Consider the following 20,491-nt stretch of genomic DNA (forward strand, 5'->3'; position numbering starts at 1 on the left):
CAGCCATCATACTAGGAGACTTTAATCTCCACATTGACACCCACCCACCATCTCCCACCTGCGAACTGCTCCTATACACCATGACTGCCCTCGGATTCTCCCAAATCATTAACACCCCCACTCAGAAATCTGGGTACACCCTTGATTTAATCTTCATTAACAATAAAATATCTACAACTGAACCACCCACTACAACCCCAACTCCATGGTCCAACCATTACCTCATTCAAGCCAAGCTTCAACATCAATCGACCACAGCGAAAGCAGACTCTTGCTACATTGAATACACCAAACCTTGCTCCAGTGAAGACCTAGCAGAGATGCTCCCGGAAGCACTAAAAGCAATTAACCTACATGATGCCAACTCAGCTACAAACTCATGGATCTCCATCAACGCTGACATAGCCAACACATTATGCCCCACAATAAAAAAGGAAATCAGACCATCTACCAAACAAAATGCTCCTTGGTACACCCCTGAACTGAAAACATCCAAACGAACACTGAGACAAACCGAAAAACAATGGAGACGAACACCTACACCAAACCTGAAAGACAAATACAGAACACTACTTCACAAATATACAGCTGACCTCAACACAGCAAAACGCAATTTCTACACATCTAGAATTCATGAATACCAATTCAACCCGAGGACCCTCTTCTCATACGTCAAAGAACTCACCAACCCCATCCAGAATGACACAACGCCAAACTCCAACAACATCTCCAGTGACAAACTAGCTCAATTTTTCAAGGACAAAGTCGACAACATCATTGCCAAGATTCCCCAATCCCACAACGACTCAACAAACATCCCTCCATCCACCCACACATGGACCCAATTCACACCCGTTGCATCTATAGAAATTGAACCCATCATCAAAAAAACCAAACCAGCTTCCCACCCCGTAGACTCCATCCCCATCAAAACCCTAAAACTCATCAAAGAGATTATTGTCAAACCTATAACTCAAATCATCAACCTATCTCTCGAGCAAGGAATCTTCCCAGACAAACTCAAAAATGCCATCATCAAACCAATCATCAAAAAACCGCAACTCGACAAATCAGATCCTGCAAACTACAGACCAGTCTCCAACCTCCCATTCCTAGCAAAAATCATCGAGAAAACTGTCAACAATCAACTCACAGACCACCTTGACACCCACAATTTTCTTCACCCAACACAGCACGGCTTCAGAAAATTCTACAGCACAGAAACTCTCCTCCTCACCCTCACTGACACCATCCTCAGAGGTCGTGACAGTGGCAAAACATTCCTCCTGATCCTCCTCGATATTTCAGCCGCCTTTGACACCATCAACCACAGAACTCTCCTCACCAGGCTTAAAGAAATCGGTCTGCAAGACACTTCACTCAATTGGTTCAAATCTTACCTCACTAACAGATCCTTCATTGTCAAGACAAACTCATCTGAATCCTCCCAAGTGCCCCTCACCCATGGCGTCCCTCAAGGTTCTTCACTATCCTCGACCCTCTTCAATATCTACCTCCTTCCACTATGCAAATACCTCTCAGATGCCAACCTCACCTTCTTCGTTTATGCAGACGACATTCAAATTCTACTCCCCATAACCAAATCCATTGAACTCACCATGGAAAGATGGAACAAAATCAGTTCAAAACTATCACAACTGCTATCCCAACTATCACTCTGCCTCAACCAAGCTAAAACAGAAATCATTCACATCCAGGACGACCGTCCCTCTTCCCCCCTCGAGAGCACCCCCTCAAACGATCCAGGAAGCTCAAACAACACGGGGATGCCAAACTCATCAAGAACCTCTCTCACACCATCCACAAAAAACCTAGGAGTTACCATCAACAGCCAACTCAACTTTAAATGACACATCTCCAATACAATCAAAGATGGATTTTTCAAACTTCAAACACTTAAAAAACTCAAACCTCTCCTCCATCCGCATGATTTCTGCACAGTACTGCAATCAATTATTTTCTCAAAACTCGACTACTGCAACTCCCTCCTCCTTGGACTTCCGGAAATCCACATCAAGCCTCTCCAAGTCCTACAAAACGCCGCCGCCAGAATCATCACCAACCACAGTAAATCCTCACACATCACTCCCACTCTCAAAGACCTCCACTGGCTGCCCATCACACAAAGAATCCAGTATAAAACACTCACCCTTATACACAAAAAAATAAACAACAACAAAATGGTCTGGCTAAACAACACCATCCAACCATATATCACACAAAGAACTCTCAGATCCTCCAACTCAGGTCTCCTCTCCATCCCAAATCTCAAAAATGCTCACCTCAATGCAACACGCAAACGAGCCATTTCAACTGCTGGCCCTATCCTGTGGAACTCCCTCCCCACACTTCTCAGAAACGAACCCTCACCCCAAGCCTTTAAAAAACAGCTCAAAACATGGCTGTTCTTAAAAGCCTTCCCTCCTGAACCCCAACATCCTAAAATACATGTTCTTGAAAGCCTCTCCGCTTGACTACTACCCTGCACTAACGCATAACCCCCCCTCCCCCCCCTTCACCTCCCCTCCCCCCTCCTTTCCCTCCCTCTCCCCCTCCCTGCACTCCCTCCTCCCTGTCCCCCCTCTACTCGTAACCAAATCATATTGTACATTTTGTATATAGGCGATAGGCCATTTCTCTATACCCACATTTAAGTATATTCAGCTGTTACAATGTTTCTTGTATTAATTGTTTAATTAATTATCTTGTTATAATGTAAAATAGGGCAGTTCTCGCCCTATTCAACCTGTTATCTGGAAACCGATGTGATATTTCGATCGAATGTCGGTATACAAAATAAATAAATAAATAAATAAAAAAAATAAATTTCAGTTTTAGAACACCAGCACCACTGTTGTTGCTGCCATTCAAGCTAGTCTTGGTACCTTAGAGTTCTTTGTAAGCTGTTGTATCTGCCTTCTTGGTGCTTTCCAAATCCCCTTCCCCTATGGTAGGCCTTACCTATCCAGTTCTCTTTAACAGTTTTATGCTATCTTGGACATTTTTTTTCAAACTCTGTTCATGTATGGTTCTTGTGATTATTTGCCTCATCATGGTAGTTAGCCTTTGAAGGATTATTCTACATCAAAAGGCAAAGGTTGCAGAACTGCAGCACTAAGAACCAGAATTGCACTCCTCCATTACTACTGCTTCTGAACTAAGAGAGGCAACATTTGCACAAACTGATTCAGAAGAGAAATCATGGTCTGGACTCCCTGAATCACAGGATATTAAATAGCTAGTGGTTAAAGAGAATTTGGTGCCTCTAGTGAGTAGCATGTCAACCTCCAGGGAAGACCAATTCCAAGCCTGAACAGCCAGCTTCTTCATCTAATGATGACATATTGAAATGACATCAGGCCTCCTCCAGGAATTTTCTCTGGCTTCTCCATGCCTAGGGCTTTGTACCAATTTGATTGGCAATAGTGATCATAATATGATCAAATTTGATTTAATGACTGGAAGAGGAACAGTGTGCAAATCCAAGGCTCTCTTGCTAAACTTTCAAAAGGAAAACTGAGAAAATGAGAAAAATTGTTAGAAAAAAAATGAAAGGAGCAGCTACAAAAGTAAAAAATGTCCAAGAGGCGTGATCATTGTTAAAAAATACCATTCTAGAAGCACAGTCCAGATGTATTCCACACATTAAGAAAGGTGGAAAGAAGGCAAAACGATTACCGGTATGGTTAAAAGGGGAAGTGAAAGAAGCTATTTTAGCCAAAAGATCTTCATTCAAAAATTGGAAGAAGGATCCAACAGAAGAAAATAGGATAAAGCATAAACGTTGGCAAGTTAAATGTAAGACAGTGATAAGACAGGCTAAGAGAGAATTTGAAAAGAAGTTGGCTGTAGAGGCAAAAACTCACAGTAAAAACTTTTAAAAATATATCCGAAGCAGAAAGCCTGTGAGGGAGTCAGTTGGACCATTAGATGATCGAGGGATTAAAGGGGCACTTAGAGAAGATAAGGCCATCATGGAAAGATGAAATGATTTCTTTGCTTTGGTGTTTACTGAAGAGGATGTTGGGGAGGTACCCGTAATGGAGAAGGTTTTCATGGGTAATGATTCAGATGGACCGAATCAAATCACGGTGAACCTAGAAGATGTGGTAGGCCTGATTGACAAACTGAAGAGTAGTAAATCACCTGGACCGAATGGTACATACCCCAGAGTTTTGAAGGAACTAAAAAATGAAATTTCAGACCTATTAGTAAACATTTGTAACCTATCATTAAAATCATCCATTGTACCTGAAGACTGGAGGATAGCAAACATAACCCCAATATTTAAAAAGGGCTCCAGGGGCAATCCGGGAAACTACAGACCGGTTAGCCTGACTTCAGTGCCAGGAAAAATAGTGGAAAGTGTTCTAAACATCAAAATCACAGAACATATAGAAAGACATGGTTTAATGGAACAAAGTCAGCATGGCTTTACCCAGGGCAAGTCTTGCCTTGCAAATCTGCTTCACTTTTTTGAAGGAGTTAATAAACATGTGGATAAAGGTGAACCGGTAGATGTAGTATACTTGGATTTTCAGAAGGTGTTTGACAAAGTTCCTCATGAGAGGCTTCTAGGAAAAGTAAAAAGTCATGGGATAGGTGGCGATGTCCTTTGTGGATTGCAAACTGTCTAAAAGACAGGAAACAGAGAGTAGGATTAAATGGACAATTTTCTCAGTGGAAGGGAGTGGACAGTGGAGTGCCCCAGGGATCTGTATTGGGACCCTTACTTTTCAATATATTTATAAATGATCTGGAAAGAAATACGATGAGTGAGATAATCAAAATTGTTCAGAGTAGTTAAATCACAAGCAGATTGTGATAAATTGCAGGAAGACCTTGTGAGACTGGAAAATTGGGCATCCAAATGGCAGATGAAATTTAATGTGGATAAGTGCAAGGTGATGCATATAGGGAAAAATAATCCATGCTATAATTACACAATGCTGGGTTCCATATTAGGTGCTACAACCCAAGAAAGAGATCTAAGCATCATAGTGGATAACACATTGAAATCATCGGTTCAGTTTGCTGCGGCAGTCAAAAAAGCACACAGAATATTGGGAATTATTAGAAAGGGAATGGTGAATAAAATGGAAAATGTCATAATGCTTCTGTATCACTCCATGGTGAGACTGCACCTTGAATACTGTGTACAATTCTGGTCGTCACATCTCAAAAAAGATATAATTGCAATGGAGAAGGTACAGAGAAGGGCTACCAAAATGATAAAGGGAATGGAACAGCTCCCCTATGAGGAAAGACTAAAGAGGTTAGGACTTTTCAGCTTGGAGAAGAGACGGCTAAGGGGGGATATGATAGAGATGTTTAAAATCATGAGAGGTCTAGAATGGGTAGATGTGAATCAGTTATTTACTCTTTCGGATAGTAGAAAGACTAGGGGCACTCCATGAAGTTAGCATGGGGCACATTTAAAACTAATCGGAGAAAGTTCTTTTTTACTCAACGCACAATTAAACTCTGGAATGTGTTGCCAGAGGATGTGGTTAGTGCAATTAGTATATCTGTGTTTAAAAAAGGATTGGAGAAGTTCTTGGAGAAGTCCATTACCTGCTATTCAGTTCATTTAGGGGTAGATTTTCAGAGCCCTGCTCGCCTAAATCCGCCCAAAACCGGGCGGATTTAGGCGAGCAGGGCCCTGCGCGCCGGGAAGCCTATTTTACATAGGCCTCCCGGCGCGCGCAGAGCCCCGGGACTCGCGTAAGTCCCGGGGTTCTCGGAGGGGGGCGTGTCGGGGGCGTGTCGGGGGGCGGGCCCGGTCGTCGCGGCGTTCCGGGGGCGTGTCGGCAGCGTTTTGGGGGCGGGTACGGGGGCGTGGCTACGGCCCGGGGGCGTGGCCGCGCCCTCCGTACCCGCCCCCAGGTCGCGGCCCGGCGCGCAGCAGGCCCGCTGGCGCGCGGGGATTTACGTCTCCCTCCGGGAGGCGTAAATCCCCCGACAAAGGTAAGGGGGGGGTGTAGACAGGGCCGGGCGGGTGGGTTAGGTAGGGGAAGGGAGGGGAAGGTGAGGGGAGGGCAAAGGAAAGTTCCCTCCAAGGCCGCTCCGATTTCGGAGCGGCCTTGGAGGGAACGGGGGGAGGCAGCGCGGCTCGGCGCGCGCAGGCTATACAAAATCGATAGCCTTGCGCGCGCCGATCCAGGATTTTAGTGGATACGCGCGGCTCCGCGCGTATCTACTAAAATCCAGCGTACTTTTGCTTGAGTCTGATGCGCAAGCAAAAGTAGGCTGTTCGCGCGCCTCTTAAAATCTACCCCTTAGAGAATAGCCACTGCCATTAGCAATGGTAACATGGAATAGACTTAGTTTTTGGGTACTTGCCAGGTTCTTATGGCCTGGATTGGCCACTGTTGGAAACAGGATGCTGGGCTTGATGGACCCTTGGTCTGACCCAGTATGGCATTTTCTTATGTTCTTATGTTCTTACCCTTTGCCCTTTATTTGGAGCCTTGGGGTATTCTTGCTACTCTGGGTAGCTGCTTTGCACCTCTCATGATGCTTTGGGGTCTTCATGCCATTCTTTCAGTTTTTTTGACCCTCTATCACTGCCTTTGAATGATTTTCTACCACTTTTGGTGCTTTGTTCCCCTTAATTTTGCATGAAGGAATTCATGCCATACCTGGTGCTACTTTAGCTTTCTTGGAGTTTATGCCACTGTTGTTAGTGCCTTTTGCTCCACTTTTGCAGTTCTTGGGTGATCTGACCACTCTTGCTGCTGTTTTGCTCCCCTGATGGTGTCTTGGAGAACTCCTGCCACTGCTAGTACCATTTCACCAATTGTGAGTCGTATGGCTCTTCATGCCACGTTTGGTTGCACGTTGATATAGTCTTGATGCATTAACATGCTTTTACCCTTCTGAACGTTACCCACCAATTTCATCAGAAATAATTGGAAAAGCCCAATTTAGGGACTCAAAATAGAATGCATTACTTCCCCCCATTTGGTTATAATGTTAAACAAAGGAACAAATAAAATGAATAAACAAAAATTTGCTCTTCATTTGAGCCAAACTAAACAATTGACTATAACCTACAAAATGAACAAATCAAAACAAATATTTTGACTCTTTACTTCTTTAATCCGTAGCAACTGTTTGCCAAAAGGTCTATTTTTCACTATGAAAAACTACAGAAGAGTTAAAGATAAAGAAGATTGTAAGTCTTAGAACAATTAAATCATTTACTATCTAAAATGCATTCTTAAGCTCAGGATGTGGATTCTTTTATTATAACTACTTTCAACTGTGCTATAAGAAGTGAACTTTTGGAAGTGCACTTATTGAATGCACATTTACAGTTTGTTTTTCTGCAGAGAAAGTTTACTTGTCCCGGTAAATGCAAGCGATTGTATTCTTGCTTTAGAATTACTCATCTATTATGCAGTCTGTATATTTTTCATGTTGATGGGTGATAATATTTACAGGGACAGTATAGACCAAAAGAGGCAAATAAGGAGAGACTGCACACAGTTTCCTATCCCATGAACAGAAGCACAATAAATTAAGCTGCACTGATAAAAAAAAAATGTGGTGCTCTTGAAAAGGTCTGTGAAGAGGGAGTGACTGGGCTTCACCTCCCTGCCAGAAAGAGGAATTGGTGGGAGTGCAAGATAAAAGAGGAACACAGTAGAGGAAGGGAGGAGGAGGTGAACCAGGCCAGAGAGTGGCAGAGATTGGCAGAAGCGTTTACAGAAAGGGAAAAGTGAGGCAGTTATGAGTAGCTGCAAGGCAAGGCAACACCTGGATTAATAGAAACAACCTGGCCCTAACCTAGAAAGTAGTGGACTGGACAGTTTCTGTGAACTTAGAGCTTAGACAAAGAGCCAGGCTTTGCTTTTGTTTAGTATTCTGGTTATATGTTTGGAGTGCCTGACCTGCTTTGTAATCAAACCAACTTTTATGTATCCCAAAGTGAAAGCATGACTACTAAGTTTATGGGACCTTCCCCATGAGCTTGAAACAGCAAAGATACAATTTTGGCCTCATCACTGTAAGTATTAGAGAATAGAGATGTGCATTCGCTTATCACGAATTAGGCAATTTCGATGAAATTGCCTAATTCGTAGTGGTTCGGGGGACCTGAACCACGAAACAGATTTTCCCCGAACTTCGGGGAAAATGTGTTTTTCGGGTTAGTTCGGGGGGGGGGGGGGGCACATTTATTAAAAAACAAAACACCCCAACCCTTCATATTTACTGTATTACAACACCCCCACCATTCCGATCTCTCCCCAAGACTTACTAAAAGCCCTGGTGGTCCAGCGGGGTCCTGTGAGCGATTTCTCCCTCCGTGCCATCGGGCTATTGGGATTTCTGACCCCCCCCCCCAAGACTTGCCAAAAGTCCCTGGTAGTCCAGCGGGGGTCAGGAGCGATCTCCTGCACTCAGGCCATCGGTTGCCAGTATTCAAAATGGCGCTGATAGCCTTTGCCCTTACTATGTCACAGGGGCCCTGTCACATGGTAGGAGCACAAGATGGTGCTGGCCGTCCATTGCTCCTACCATGTGACAGGGGCTGACCAATGGCACCAGTAGCCCCTGTGACATCATAAGGGCAAAGGGCCATTGGCACCAATTTGATTCATAGCAGGCCCGACAGCCCGATGGCACGGAAGGAGAGATCGCTCACCGGACCTCGCTGGACCACCAGGGCTTTTAGTCAGTCTTGGGGAGGAATCGGGATTGGGGGGGGGGGTTGTAAGAAAGTACAATTGAAGGGTTGGGGTGGGTTTTTTTCCGATTCGTTTTTTTTTTTTTAATTCGTTTTTCCGGTTTCAACTTTGGGTTCCAGCTTCGTTTTTTCCAGAAAACGATCCATGGGAAAACGAGTTTTCCCACGAACAGCCCGAACTGAAACCCGACTCGAGCCAGAAAAACAAAGCTCATCTCTAGTAAGTATGTATAATTTATGTGGAAAGGAGTGTTCTTCCCAGGAAATAATTTTTTTGTTCTTTCAGTGTTCACTAAGTTGATAACAACTTAACAAGAGGATGACTGAAGAATTTCATAGGAACATAAGATTTGTGATACTGGGTCAGACCAATGGTCCATCAAGCCCAGTATCCTGTTTCCAATAGTGGACAATCCAGATCACCAATACTTGGCAGGATCCCAAAAGGTTGACAGTTTCCATGCTGCTTCTTCCAGGGATAACAGTGGATTTCTCCAAGGCTACTTTAATAATGGTTTTAAAACTTTTCTTCCAAGAATTTGCCCAACATTTTTTAAACCAAGCTACACTAACTGCTTTTACCACATTCTCTATCAATGAATTTCACAGTTTAATTTGTTTTTAATGTGCTACTTAGTAGGGATGGGAAAGAGGGAAATTTTGCTTCTTTTTTTTGTTTTGTTTTTGGGAGGCTTTACCCCATAAATTTTGTTTCGTGTAATGTTTATTTCATTTCTTTACTTTAAAAAACTGAAATAAACATTGAAAAAAATCCCCTCAAAATGTAACCCCTCACCCATCCCTCGCATCCGGAAAAATGCCGGGGACAGGATCTTCCCCAGCTCCCAATTACCTGGTCCAGGGAAGATACTCAGACAAAGCCTAGTTCTAGGCCCTATGAAAGGCTGGTCTCAAAGCTTCAGACTTACATAGGCCTAGGACACAGTAAGTCACCACAATCTCAGCCTAGGCCCTATGCAAGGCCCAGGCTTGGCTGAAATTGAAGCCTGGGTCTCAGCCTAGACCAAGACCTGGGCCCAGGCCCAGCCCAGTGCCATAGCCCAGCCCGGAGGCCAGGTCCCGATGCCGGAGCCTCAGCCCAGACTCAGGCCCAATGCTGAGGCCCAACCCAGAAGCCAGATCCCAATGCCTAGGCCTTGGCATAGGATCTGGCCCAGGCCCAGAGCCCAGACCTGAGATATCCTCTTCAGCATCTTTTTTCTTCTGCTCTTTTTTGCCAACTGACACCGCCCACTGGGATTGTTGCACATGAGTTAATTAACTCAACTGCCCTACATTAAAATAGTACCCTTTGCTGGGAAGGTTGTGCCGGAGCTAATTAACTCTGCAGCAATTACCCCAGCAGACAGCATCAGTTGGTGAAGAAGAGCCAAAGAAAGAAGATGCTGAACAGGAGCACCAAAGCTTGGGCTGTGGGCCTGGGCTTGACTCTGGGCCGAGGCCCAGGCATTGGGTCCTGGCCTCCAGGCCAGTCCTCAACTTTCGGCCTGGATCCAGGCCAAGGCTCTGGTGTTGCATTTTTTAAGTATCGGGGGGGGGGGGGGGGGGGGCATCAGGAAATTTCCTGGGCCTAGGCCTTTGCTCGGGTCTCAACCTAGGTCCCAGAATTGCACTTGGGCATAGGCAGTGGCCCCGTCTTTGGGTCACTGTCTATGGCTAGGGGAGGCCCAGGCTTCAGGCCTAGATCTAGCCTGAGGTGCAGGAGTCATGCTCGGGCATAGGTCAGGACCCCTGCTTTGGGTCTCAGCCTACTCCCTAGGCAAGGTCCATGTTTCAGGCCTAGGCCCAACCAGTGATGTTTTTTAAATAGGTTTTCATAACAATATTTATTTATTTATTTATTTATTTATTTATTTAATGTTTTTATATACCGGCATTCATGAAATGATCACATCATACTGGTTTACAAATAAACAGGGGTGCAATAAATACATCAAAAACAGAAATAACGTGTTGAAGAAAGCAGTTATAATTAACAAGGACTATTGAACTGGGATCAGAGGAAATAAAGATAGTTTAGCAGAGACTAAATTATATACAAGGAGAAGAGGTACAGCTGCTGTGTTGGATATGTTGATGGCGAGGTGCATTAATTTAAGTCCGGGAAAGCTTGCATAAACAGCCAAGTCTTGAGCCTTTTTCTAAAGGTTAGGAGGCAAGGCTCCTGTCTGAGATCGGGAGGGATGGAGTTCCATAACAGTGGGCCAGCTGTGGAGAGGGCTCGATCTCTTAAGGTAATGTGACTAGTGGTTTTAGTAGGGGGTACATGGAGGGATCCTCTGTATGCGTCTCTGGTAGGTCTTGTGGAGTTGTGTAAGCGGAGAGGAAATTGTAGGTCAATTGTGGTATGTTGATGGATGATTTTGTATATCAAGGACATGGATTTGTAGATGATTCTGAAGTGAATTGGTAACCAATGAAGGTCTTTTAGAATTGGGGAAATATGGTCTCTTTTCCTGGTGTTTGTTAGTAAACGGGCTGCTGTGTTTTGTACCATTTGGAGCGGTTTGGTGTAGGAGGAAGGGAGACCAAGTAGGATAGCGTTACAGTAATCTAACTTTGAGAAAATAATTGCTTGGAGGATCGTTCTGAAATCTTGGGCGTGGAAGAGAGGTCTTATCCTTTTTAAAACTTGGAGTTTGTGGAAGCAGTCTTTGGTCGTTCTGTTGATGGAGGCTTTGAAGTTCAGCCTGTTGTCAATTATCACTCCTAAATCTCTCACTTGTGTGGTTGGTGGGTTGGTTGGATGAGAAGCGGTGAGATTGCTGTTCTCTGGAGATATGAGTAGCATTTCGGTCTTGGAGGAGTTTAGTACTAGATTTAGGCTTTTGAGGAGACGTTTGATTTCTTGGTGGTAGGATTCCCAGTAGTCGAGGGTTTTCGAGTATGAGCCTTTGATGGGGATCAGGATCTGGATATCGTCTGCGTAGAGAAAGTGTTTTAGGTTGAGGTTGTGAGGAGTTGGCAAAGTGGTAGAAGGTAGATGTTAAAGAGTGTCGTGGATAGAGAGGAGCCTTGTGGGACTCCTATGGATGAGTCATGGCATGAAGATTCTTTGTTCTGGATTTTGACCTTGTAACCTCTGTTGCTGAGAAACGATTTGAACCAAGATAGAGCAGAGCCGGAAACTCCTATGGCAACTAACTGGTTGATGAAATTCTGTTGTAATATGAGATTACAGCAGAATTTCATCGGAATTTAACTCGTTTTGTTTTGAAAATTATCTGAAATAAAATAGGAAATGTAGTCTTATTTCCTATTTTGTTTCTCATGAATGTCCATCCATATTATCTGGTAACTGCATTGCATGTTCCCTAGTTTTTGTACTTTTTGAAAGAATAAACAACCAATTTGTGTTTACCCATTTCAGTCCACATTATTTTATAGACATCATATCTCCCCTCAGTTGTCTCTTCTCCAAGCTGAAGAGCTATAACCTCTTTAACCTTTCCTCATGGATATATTATTTCATCCCCTTTATCATGTTGGTTGTCGTTTTCTGTACCTTTTCTAATTATTCTATATATTTTATTTTGAGATTTGGTGACCAGAATTGCACACAATAATTAATGTGTAGAGCGAAATAGAGGCATTTTGACATGCTATTTTATTTCCATTCTATTCCTGTTAATTCCAAGTATTCTATTTACTTTCTTGGCTGCTGCTGTACACTGAGCAAAGGATTTCAACATATTATCCATGATGATACACAGATTCTTCTCCTTGGTGGTGACTCCCAATGTGGAACCTTGTAATAAGTAAGTATAATTTAGGTTGCACTTCCCTACATTAATCACTTTGCACTTGTTCACATTAAATGTCATCTGCCATTTGGATGCCCAGTGTTCTAGTTTTTTAAGGTCCTCTTGCAATTTTTCACAATGCTCTTGTAATTTATGAACATATGAACATAAGAACATGCCATACTTGGTCAGACCAAGGGTCCATAAAGCCCAGCATCCTGTTTCCAACAGTGGCCAATCCAGGCCATAAGAACCTGGCAAGTACCCCAAAAACTAAGTCTATTCCATGTTACAGTTGCTAGTAATAGAGGTGGTTATTATCTAAGTCAACTTAATTAATAGCAGGTAATGGACTTCTCCTCCAAGAACTTATCCAATAGAGGTGTGCATTCGTTTTGAACTTAAATGTAAAATGCAACTTATTTTTTTTTTTAACTTAAAAAAGTGATGAGGCGAAAATGATCGGATTTCCAACTTATTCAACAAAGCTATGTTGAATAAGTTGGAAATCGCGATTGTTGATCCTAAATAAAAATTTAAACCCCTCACCCTCCTTAATCCCCCCCCAAGACTTACCAAAACTCTCTGGTGGTACAGCAGGGAGTCAGGACGCCATTTCTGAACTCCTTTGCGAGGAGCACGTGACGTCGGCGTCACGTCGGAGTGACGCGGCGTAACATGATTCCCCGCGCGATCGCTCCGGGGTCAGGAGGCCCCCCTCAGCTGGCCAAAAGTTCCTTTTGGGTGCAACGAGGGTCCCGGAGCGATCGCGCGGGGAATCACGTGACGCCGCGTCACTTCGACGTGACGCCAACGTCACGTGCTCCTCGTAAAGGAGTTCAGAAATGGCGTCCTGACTCCCTGCTGTACCACCAGGGAGTTTTGGTAAGTCTTGGGGGGGGGGGGGGATTAAGGAGGGTGATGGGTTTACATTTTTATTTGCACGTATGGACATAGACTGAACTTATGGAATTCTCCATATGTCCATATTGACCGCTTTCGACTTATGGACTTATGGACTTATGAACATAAACTTTTGCTCTGCACATCCCTATTATCCAATCCTTTTTTGGGGCTGTGGATGTAGACCCATAGTGCCGAGGTGTGGCTAGCTCTACCTAGTGGGTAAGCCCACTAGGCCCACCCCATCAGCTGGTGGAAGAGCCCAAAGGTGGGACTGGCTGGAGCTTCGTCTATACCAGATGCATTTGCCGCAGTTTGAGCCATTCAGTTCCGGTGGCTGGCAAGTCTTAGATATGTCCCTAGGGCAATCCTGAGGTGAGTCCAAGACATAGCAGGGTTTGAGTCAGGTGGCAGACAATGGAGATGAGAGAAAGATCAGAGGTCAAGGCAGGCAGCAGACAGTAACGAAGAACAGGCCACAGGTCAGGGCAGGCAGCAGGCAGAGTAAGGTCAGGTCCAAAGCCAAGGTTGAGGTCCAGGAAGTCAAGCCGAGGAAACAAGGATATGATAGAGATCTTTAAGATTATGAGAAATCTTGAAGAGTAGATGTGAATTGGTTATTTACACTTTCGAATAATAGCAGGACTAGGGGGCATTCCATGAAGTTAGCAAGTAGCTCATTTAAGACTAATCTGAAAAAAATTCTTTTTCACTCAATGCACAATAAAGATCTGGAATTTGTTGCCAGAGGATGTGGTTAGTGCAGTTAGTGTGCTGGGTTCAAAAAAGATTTGGATAAGTTCTTGGAGGAGAAGTCCATTAACGGCTATTAATCAAGTTTACTTAGGGAATAGCCACTGCTATTGATTGCATCAGTAGCATGGGATCTTCTTAGTGTTTGCGTAATTGGAAACAGGATGCTGGGCTTGACGGACCCTTGGTCTGACCCAGAATGGCAATTTCTTATGTTCTTATGTTCTTAAAGGAAGCTGTAGAATGAGGGGTCATGAGATGAGGGTGAAGGTGGGTAGACTCAGGAGTAATCTTAGGAAATATTTCTTTACAGAGAGGGTGGTAGATGCTTGGAATAGCCTCCCAGTGGAGGTGGTGGGGACAAAAACAGTATCTGAATTCGATAACATGAGATAAATACAGGGGATCTCTAAGGAAGTGATGAGAATTATAATGCTAATTTAATTGATAGATGGGCAGACTGGATGGGCCATACATGTTTTTCTGCCATCATGTTTCTATGAACTTTTCTTGAAATAGCGCAGCAACAAAATGTAAATAAATGTTTCATAACATGCAATTATACCAAAGCAATGATAGACCTGGGCTATTTGTATATAAGAGTTCATATGAACTTAAGACTTGCTACACTGGGTCAGACCAAGGGTCTATCAAGCTCAGTATCCTGGTTCCAACAATAGCCAAGCCAGGTCACAAGAACATGGCAGGATCCTTGGGAAACTTTTTGAGTTCCCTACGTCCAGTTAAATTTTGTCATGAAACTCATTACAAGCATAAAATTTAACCAGACTAAAAGAGGCAGTGATGGGGAATTGGAGGTGTTCTGGGGACATGGTTAAATTGTAGCAGACACTGATATTCAGTGTTAAGTTAGCCTGATAAGTCTGCTTGCAAAAATACTTGCCCTAAAGTTACTAGGATAAAGATAACCAGGTAACTTTAACTGGGTGTATTTAATAGAACATTTATCTGGCCATGTTCCTCTGAATACCCAGGTAACTTTCTCACTCACCAGCTTACATAAGAACATAAGAAATTGCCATGCTGGGTCAGACCAAGGGTACGTCAAGCCCAGCATCCTGTTTCCAACAGAGGCCAAACCAGGCCACAAGAACCTGGCAATTAACCAAACACTAAGAAGATCCCATGCTACTGATGCAATTAATAGCAGTGGCTATTCCCTAAGTAAAATTGATTAATAGCCATTAATGGACTTCTCCTCCAAGAACTTATCCAAACCTTTTTTGAACCCAGCTACACTAACTGCACTAACCACATCCTCTGGCAACAAATTCCAGAGCTTTATTGTGCGTTGAGTGAAAAAGTATTTTCTCCTATCAGTCTTAAATGTGCTACTTGCTAACTTCATGGAATGCCCCCTAGTCCTTCTATTATTCGAAAGTGAAAATAACCGAGTCACATCTACTCGTTCAAGACCTCTCATGATCTTAAAGACCTCTATCATATCCCCCCTCAGCCGTCTCTTCTCCAAGCTGAACAGCCCTAACCTCTTCAGCCTTTCCTCATAGGGAAGCTGTTCCATCCCCTTTATCATTTTGGTTGCCCTACTCTGTACCTTCTCCATCGCAACTATATCTTTTTTGAGATGCGGCGACCAGAATTGTACACAGTATTCAAGGTGTGGTCTCACCATGGAGCGATATAGAGGCATTATGACATTTTCCGTTCTGTTAACCATTCCCTTCCTAATAATTCCTAACATTCTATTTGCTTTTTTGACTGCTGCAGCACACTGAGCTGACGATTTTAAAGTATTATCCACTATGATGCCTAGATCTTTTTCCTGGGTGGTAGCTCCTAATATGGAACCTAACATCGTGTAACTACAGCAATGGTTATTTTTCCCTATATGCAACACCTTGCACTTGTCCACATTAAATTTCATCTGCCATTTGGATGCCCAATCTTCAAGTCTTGCAAGGTCCTCCTGCAATGTATCACAGTCTGCTTGTGATTTAACTACTCTGAATAATTTTGTATCATCTGCAAATTTGACAACCTCACTCGTTGTTGAATATTGACCTCATAATTTCCTCAGCTAGAACTCATCACCTGTGCAAACCGCTCCTGAATAGCTTTGCCAAGAGTTAAAAAACACACACTCTCATTTGTGAAATGTAAGATTCCAGAAAATAAATTATTAGGTTATATTATAGATTTAATAAAAATGACTCAAAGTGGGTGGTACCTTAGAAACTAACCAAGTTATTGAAGCATGAGCTTTAGAGGACAGAATACAACTTGACAGATGGCACTAATGGTGGCATAAACAAGCCAAGACAAGTCAGATTCATCTGACGATGTGGACTCTATCCTTGAAAGCTCATGCCTCAACAAATTGGTTAGTCTATAAGATAAACCCACAATGAAGTGTGGAACGATGGACAAACACACTAATATGAACAGAATCCAAAAGGTGTGTAGCAAAATTAATTGTAAAGGTCCATGTAAAACAAACCAGAACAAACAATTTAAACAGGAAAAGGTCAATAGTTCCAAAATGCCAAATCTTTATTGAAATGCCAGTCCCCCAATACGGACCGTATTTCACAAGGGCTGCATCGGGAAGGACCAATTACTGTTGCAATCCTGCTCGCTGCAAGGCTGCGAGCAGGCTCTTACCTTCGCAGCCCACAGGCCACAGCAGCCTGGGACTTTCCTGCCGGCCACCCCGCGCCATGGTCTGCGATCCAGCCGCCATCTTTCCAGCATGGCAGGGGCCACGCCGGGCCTCCCTAATGTGGCAGGAGGCCACCGACAGCCCTTGCTCCATCAGGGGGCAGGGGCCCCATCCCCGGTCTTTCTTGCAGCAGAGGAGCCGCTCCCGGAACTCTTCCTGGGGCTTGGACGCTGCCACTCCCTCTTTGGGGCCTGTTTCCTCATTCCAGCCCTGCTCCGTCTTCTCTCCTCTCAGTGGCAGCATGGCCGCTGTCCAGGGTCCTGCCCTTTCCTTCCTAAGGGGCAGGCCCACGGCTTCTTCACAGATTTAAAGGGCCAGCCAGGTGTGGTCCTCCTGAACCCCTCCCAGGGAGTTGCCTTCTTTTAGTCCTATAAAAGGGCTTTGCTGTCAGTCAGTCCTTGCTTCGGCAAGGGGCTAGTCCTCCCAAGGACTCCTCATCTTCAGCTCTTGCCTGGCACCTCTGATCTTCAACCATGGTTCAAGTCCTAATGTTCCTTTCCAGTCCTGATGTTCCATTCCAGTCCTGATCTTCCAGTACTGATGTTCCGTTCCAGTCCTGATGTTCCATTCCAGTCTTGATGTCTGATGTCTCATCTCGGTCCTGATGCTTCAGGTCCTGATCAACCCGTGCCTCCGGAGATTCCTTGTTTTTATCTGAGTTCCAAGTTCCATGCTTTATCTGCTCCTGAATCCAGGTCTGACTCTGGAGGATCTGAGGGGTTGTTTCACTCCTGTGCTAAGAGACCTCCCGAGCCTGTCCCGCTCCTCACGTGGTCCGCGACCAGCCATCAGGCTGTGTAGGGTGCCTGAGGGTCTTGCTCATCCCCTCTGTGTCTATGCCCAAGTCTTCAAGGACTTTCTTTGTCTATGTCTACTCCAAATCTTCTAAGACTTTCCTCGTCCACATCTGCTCCAAGTCTTCACGTCTGCTCCAAGTCTTCTCGCCTGTTCCAAGTCTTCATGGACTTTCCTCACCTGTTCCTGACTCCCAGACTTGGACTGTTCTCACCGCAAGGGCACACACTCTCCTTGTCCCACTCTGGAGAACTCCCAGTTGCGCTCCATTCCATCGTCAGCGCAACAGAATTGCCAAGCCTTGAGCGTCCCAAGCTCGAGGCCTATGCAAGCTCCAACAATTACATGTGGTAAAGTAAAGTGGAATTACATTCTTCAGAAATGTGTCCCATTAGATACATCAAGGGGAATTTCCAGAGGATAATTTGGGGAGTTGAACCAATTACAATTGGAAGAGCACCGATCTTGTGTGAAGAAGGATGTTAAATCGTAGAAAACAATGGCAGTAAGAAGCAGATTGATCAAAACCACTGCATCTCATATATGTGAAAGAAGTGCCTTTAAATGTGCACTGGTGAGGTGTCAAATAATGAAAAGTCACTCGGGGTTATTTAGTCTGAGGCATTCGGTCAAGATTCAGGAAGAGAACTTGTATTTAAAGAATCAAGGTGCAGCTGAAACTGGAACAAAGTTAAGCAATTGTTTTCTATGATTTGGCATTTTGGAATTACTGTTTAAATTACTGTTTAAATTGTTTTTTCTGGTTTGTTTTACATGGACCTTTGCAATTGATTTTGCTACACACCTGTTGGATTGTAGTCTATAAGATGCCATCCGGCTCGAGTCATTTTTGCTACAACAGACTAACATGGCTATCCCTCTGAATATCTATAGCTTTTATTGCATTGGATGAAAATATTCATTGTTGCGATGCTGCTCGCAGTTGCGCCCACGAGCAGCTTCTCATCTCTCCCATGCTGCTTGCGCCTTGCTGCCCGGGATGGGGCTCCACTGCTGCCGTTCTCCTGTTGCCACTGCCGCTTCCTCTCTGTGGCTGAGGAGCCGTGTACGATCCAGTCTGCTGCTGCTTGCTGCCGCTCCCATGCGGCCCGGGATGCCATCTTCGCCACCAGCACGGCTAGGATGCCGTTGCCTGTCTTGTGGCAGGCCCAATGCCGCTCCTGCATGGCCCCAGGCCACTGCTGCTGCTTCTTCTTTTTTTTTAGTGGCATGTCACTTTAATCTTTGCGGCGGGAGCACCACCGCTGCTGCTTTCAGCCCCTTCGCGGCGGGGAAACCTCCAACAGCAACTTCCTCCTTCACCACCTGGATCCTCTAGGCATGCACGTGTGCCTCTGGTCAACTTTTAAAGGGCCAGCGGCAGGAAAGGCCCCGCGACCTCAACTGATGATGTCATCGCCTCAGAGCAAGCGACAGCACCCCAGTGATTGCAATATTCATTTTGTTTTGTAAGCCTGAAAATGGGGAATTCTCATGGGGGTCAAATTATTATTGCTATTGTGTAAGAGACACTTGTTATACAATTTGGTTAAGAAAACTGAAAACAATATAGAAGTAATTTTGCCTACCCTACTGAAATATTACAAGATGAATTATACAAAAAAAAAAGCTACTTGTTAGTCCCATCTTTAAAGTTTACTTATTGCGCATGTAATAAGTTTGGGATGGGAAAAAGTTTTTGGAAAGCATCTCACTAATTTCTCAGCTATTAGTTTTAGAGACCTGCTTTTGTTTGAAATAAAATAGGAAATCTCAACAAAAATTTGTAATTTTGTTTCCTTTCATTTCCAAAATGAAACAAAAGAAAAATAAACACAATTGTGTTCAGTTCTCATTCCCCACCAAATGAAAAGCCCTCCCAGAACGCCATCCTTCCCCTGCATCTTACGCCATCTGTAGGTTAAATTGGAACAGGAATGAGCACCATCAGTGCCATATTCCAAATTGCCACCAGATAACCCGAGGCTGGTCATCCTCAGTTTGGCCAGCAACATTTTGGAATACAATGTCGATAGGCAGGAGTGATTGAGAATCAAGCCTACCTGCATTTTGACCCATGGATAAGATGTGGGGAAGGGAGGTCATAAGGTTGTGGTTGAGCTGGTTTTGTCTGTTTTTAGTGGCTTGTGTGCAAATGAAAAATAAACAATTAAAAGCCTCAGAATGAAATGGAAAAACAAAAACCACCAACAAAACAAACAAAAAAATCCCTATCCACTTCTTTTAACTTTTGATAACTTATGAAAAATATGGTTGTTTTTGTACAAGTTGTATCTTTTCATGTAGGGTTCCCATGCCACTAATTTGGGCTGAAGCAATCAAAAGTGCTGCCCATATGCTGAATGCTAGAAAAACACTGGCATAGAATGCATGTTCTGAGCTAACAATGGGTAGCATTTTTTATGTATACCTTATCTAGAACATTTCTTGTCAAACCACATGCTGCACTCAGGATGTTCCATTGTACAGGCAAGCTAACAATTGGTAGCATTTTTTATAGGTATTGTATCCAGAATATTTCTGGTCAAACCACATGCTGCATGTGGAATGTTCTGTTGTATAGTTCATGCTCCCTTGGTGTAATGCCAATTCAAGACAACCATAGCATGAGATTAACTATGAAAGGGAGACGGGTGTGGCATTCCTTAGGATTTTCAGGGCCTGGATTTTGTGTGCAGAGTTCATGTGTATTCACAGCAGATATACTGAAAACAGACCTGGTCGAGAGTCCTGATGGCCAATCAGAAAGAGTAATAAATTATAAGGAGAACTCCTAGGACTCATGAATTGTAACATTGCATCTCACCTCCTGTAAGTCACTAAGGGCCTCATTTTCCAGAT

The sequence above is a fragment of the Rhinatrema bivittatum genome, chromosome 5, assembly GCF_901001135.1.
Source record: "Rhinatrema bivittatum chromosome 5, aRhiBiv1.1, whole genome shotgun sequence".
NCBI classification, from domain to species: Eukaryota; Metazoa; Chordata; class Amphibia; order Gymnophiona; family Rhinatrematidae; genus Rhinatrema; species Rhinatrema bivittatum.